Below are 4603 nucleotides of genomic sequence, written 5' to 3'. Positions count from 1 at the left end.
GGGGTGGAGTCATGAGCAGGGGTAATGTTCCCCTCGCGGTTCTGGGGGTGGGGATAGTGACAGTGGGGTCTGTGGAGGGAGTGTCAGCAGAATACAGGTGAGTGGCGCTGGTGGGGGCGGAATGGTGGTGACCACAGCAGCTGAAGTCACTGAGCGTGTGGCATCAGTAATGATCTTAGGAGCGGAAGTGATGTCACGTGTAATGCCTGAGGAATTGTGAGAGGAGGAAGTGGTTGTGGGAGTGGCTATGATGAGGGCGAAAGTGACATCATCAATCAGCGTGGGGGGTGGCAGCTGCATCAGGGAATCTGCTGGAATGTTTGAGGAGCCCTGGTTATGGAGGTGGGGAGATAAAACTTTGTTGTACTTACAGTTTTTGATGTTTGAGATGGTGTTGAAATACTGTTTGTTGAGAATATGAATTCTCCTGAGGATGTAACCAGCACACTTCTCAATACTGTGGCTCTGGAAATGATTAGTGCACTTGCAGGTGAGCTTAAATTAGTTCCCAGTATCTGTTCTCCCACCCAACTCTACTCACTATTTGTTAAAGTATATGAAATAAAGCCAGGTAAGCTTAAGCATCATTTTGGAGTAAGAACTAAAGTTAATTTCTCTGATTATAACACCCTATGACAGAAAAGAATCCTCCTCTTCTCTGTTTTAAATATGCGACCCCTTTATTCTGAGATTTCGCCCTCTGGTCATAGTCTCTTCCACGAGGTGAAACAACCTTTCGACATCTACCCTGTCAAGACCCAATCTTGTGTTTCAGTAAAGCCTCTTCTCATTCTCCTAAACTCCAATGAGTACAAGCCTAACCAATTCAACCTTTCCTCATAAGGAAATCCCTTCACTCCCAGGATCAACCTTGTGAACCTTCTCTAGACTACCTCCAGTGGCAGGATGTATTCCTTTAGATAAGGGAATAAGAACTGACTGGTAGCTAGTATATTGTTGTACTTCACTCCTTTTGAAGTAAAGGCCAACATTACAGTTGCTTTTTCTATTACCCACTGAAATTTGTATCCAGCTTTTTGTGATGCCTACATGATGTGACAATACCATGGCTTTAAGTGATGCATTTTGTCCTTTTTGTTGTGAAGAGAGTTTGAGACAGAGGTACCGAGCAGTCTGCTTCAAAGCCAATAAAGTAAACAGCTTTTGAGGCCTCGGGGTTTCATTTTAAACAATAGAAGCAGCCTGAATGGGTGAGGTCAAGCTCCCACAGAACCAGAATTTTTGTTTTTAGTTTTAATTGTACTTCAGTAGCAGTTGCTGGGGTCTTGAAGCTGGATATGGAAGCTCTTATTCCTTTGTCTCTGTTACAACTAAAGGTTGGAGTTCTGTTCTTGCTGCTAGAATTGAATGTGAGACAATCTACTTTGCTGAATTTGCTTTTGCCAAGGGTGTGTTTAAGGAATGTTACTATTTTGGAACAGTTAATTAGTGGCAGTTAATAAATATATTATTTTGTTAAGAATTTCAATAGAGTTACAGTTAAGCCAATTTTTTTTATTTTGTCTGTATATTAATTATAGTGCATGAATAAATTATGTTTTGTTTCAAGCCTAATAGTTTGACCAATCAAATTGCATCCAGAACACAATGCCTTACACTTACCTTTAAAATAAGAGAAGTTAGGGTCTAGGCTGTCATCTTAATATATTTTGAGGGGTTTTGGCCTGATCCATAACAAGGAACTCTCCCATATCCCTCTGTTCCATACTTTCTGCAGTCTGTCCTCATTTAAATCACCTTACGATTGCTGAAGTACCTCTGGAAGAGTGCTGAGTGTTGTAATGTCTCAGAGAAAAAGGCTTGGGATGCAGGAATAATTTCCTTGGCTTTCACAGATCATATCAACGCAAAGAGGAAAGGTGCGTGGCCTTCTGCATACCTATCAGTCCAGAATGTTCTACACTGTGGAAATGTCGGCTCTTGCTTTGGGGGAGACCATTGGCAGTTTGGAGGTATGCTCATGATAATGGAACACCAGATGAAACCTGCAACAATTACCAGGCTAAAGACCAAGGTACATTCTTTTCATAATTTCCCGTCTATGAAAGGCTTAGACTTGGCAGAAGGCGGTGGCCTAATGGTATTGTTGCTGGATTAGCAATCCAGAGAAACTTGCCATATTCTGGGAACCTGAGTTTAAATCTCATCATGATGATGGTGGAATTTGAATCCAATGAAAACCTGGAATTAAAAGGCTGATGATGACCATTGTCAATTGTAGTAAAAAAAAACAACTGGTTCACCAATATCCTTTACGGAGGAAACTCTCTTCCTTCCCTGGTCTAGCCTGGATATGACTTGATGTGGTTGACTCTGAAATGGCTCAGCAAACCACTTAGTTGTATCAATTGCCAGAAAGGGAAAAAAAAGGAACTCAAAGCTGCTGAAGCCAGGAAGCTGAAGCAGACAATGAGAGTGCTGCTTTGGTAAATAGCTCCATGCTGTAACACCAGAGAGTTTAACAATTTACGTTGTTCTGCATGTGGTTGTCAGCTCCAGTATTATTACAGAGCAATGAGCAATGTAAAAGGTGGACTCATGAGGGAAGCAAGTTTGTGGACGTCATTTCTTTTTACCCTTTATTTCAGTAATAAGCTCCAGATCCACCCCTCATCGTTTGGAGAGTTCTGGCTTTTAAGGGAAATTATTTTTAATCTCTTAGATTCTGACATGTACTTATTGATTATTATATTTCTTTTTTGCTGTAGAGTGTAAACCATTTAATAACCAGTGTGGCACATGCACCACTTTTGGTGTCTGCAATGTGATCCAAAACTATACCCTATGGCAAGTTGGGGATTATGGTAAAATTAGCGGACATGAGCAGATGATGGCAGAAATGTACACCAATGGGCCTATCAGGTAATGGACTGCTTTGTCGAATCTGTTGTACTGTAATAATAACATCCGTTAGCCTGGCTCACAGCACCTCCATGTTAGCCTTTAGTGACATATTGACAGGGACACCCTGTTCCCTATACTTTGTAATATATTAATACTTCAGAAACGCTCTGCATATCTGATCTTCCAACCAAAGTGGAGAACCTCACATTTTTCCATCGTATATTCTATCAGTTGTATTCTTGTCTATTCTTTACATCTGTGAAAATTAAAGCAGCTTCGCATCTTTCCCACAACACACATTCTCACCTAGCTACGTGTCATTGGCGAACATGGCAATATTACAGTTGGTCCCCAGTCCCACATTTTTTTTATTCAATCTGCTCCGAGCTGTTATTACACACCTCTACACAGATGGGACTTAACCCAGGCCTCCTTGTCCAGAGATAGGGACATATTACTGCAGTACTAGAGCTCCAGTCCCCACCTCCAGATATTTTCTACTTAATCTAATTGGATGGATCCTGAAAATAGAAAACCAATTCACCCTGCAAAGTTCTCTTTACCAACATCTGGGGGCTTGTGTCAAAATTGGGAGTCTGAGTCCCTTCTCTCTCTCTCCCTCAAACTGAATGTACAATGGTTGCTGTGACTCATGGGCACCTTCACAAAGAGATACTGAATTAGTCCCTATCTCGTTATACAGTATAAGGTCTGGTTAAGCCTGGTATCTGATTGGTTTCAGAACACACTCTTCTACAAAGCTATCCTGAAAATGTTCAATAAACTGTTCATCCAGGCTACTCTTGCCCATCTGATTTTTCTGGTGTGTATATAGATTAAAATAGCCTATGATTATTAATCTGTGTCTTTCTGGCAAGTTCTCATTCTCTTTCATTCTCCATCTTACTGTATGGTTACTCTTTGTGATTCAGTACACCACTCTCATAAGTAATTTCTTGCCTTTATTATTTCTCATCTCTACCCAATCTGTTTCCACAACTTGGTTTCCTCAACCAAAACATGAGCGGTTTAATGCAGAGCATTCCCGATTGTAACAATGCAGTGGGTTTAAAAAAAAGGAACTTCTGATCTCTTCCCCAAAATTCTTTTGTGTATTATTTTCAAACCTCTGTCCTGTGGTTATTAACACATGCCAGTGGGGATCTCTGGAACTGTAACCTACTGTGTTCCAACTGTGGTATCATGACAACAAAGAAACTGGATGCCTACCACGGAGGAGAATATGGGCCACTGGCCATCACCAATCACATTGTATCAGTAGCAGGTCAGGGTGAGGATGATGATGGAACAGAGTACTGGGTAGTACAGAACTCCTGGGGTGAAGCATGGGGGGAGTGTGATATCCTCTCATATAGTTTCTTGTGTTCCACAGCAAATATCTTCAGGGTCACAATTCAGGGTCACCAGTTGGAAATGGTGCTGGCTGTTGCAAAACCCAATGAAGAAGGGTCTAGCCATTAAATATTGACAATGTGTTTTAGATGGAGCTCGTGAAGTGTCAAGACAGGAGGATCTTTGGCCAACAGCACGTGAAAAACCTGTTTACTTAATTTAAATTCAAGTGGCACTATGGGTAGACTCTTCACTGAGCCAGTCACAATGTCATTTCTTCATAGAAAGTTGTTGAAAATTGAATCTTTGGTAACATGTGCCCATTAATTTCATTTACTTCTTCCATCTTTAAGATTATGTACTTTTATATACTTTTCCAAGTGTC

The 4603-nt window shown here is 41.0% G+C and overlaps 1 pseudogene; it reads left to right on the top strand.

Annotated features, from left to right (window-relative positions):
* The first annotated feature begins 417 nt into the window (after positions 1–417).
* Positions 418–4347, top strand: LOC132815249 (cathepsin Z-like; annotated as a pseudogene).
* The last annotated feature ends 256 nt before the right edge of the window (positions 4348–4603 follow it).

This window comes from Hemiscyllium ocellatum, chromosome 4 (assembly GCF_020745735.1).
Source record: "Hemiscyllium ocellatum isolate sHemOce1 chromosome 4, sHemOce1.pat.X.cur, whole genome shotgun sequence".
NCBI lineage: Eukaryota > Metazoa > Chordata > Chondrichthyes > Orectolobiformes > Hemiscylliidae > Hemiscyllium > Hemiscyllium ocellatum.
Note: the sequence above shows the minus strand (reverse complement) of the source record. Positions and strands in the feature narration are given on the sequence as shown.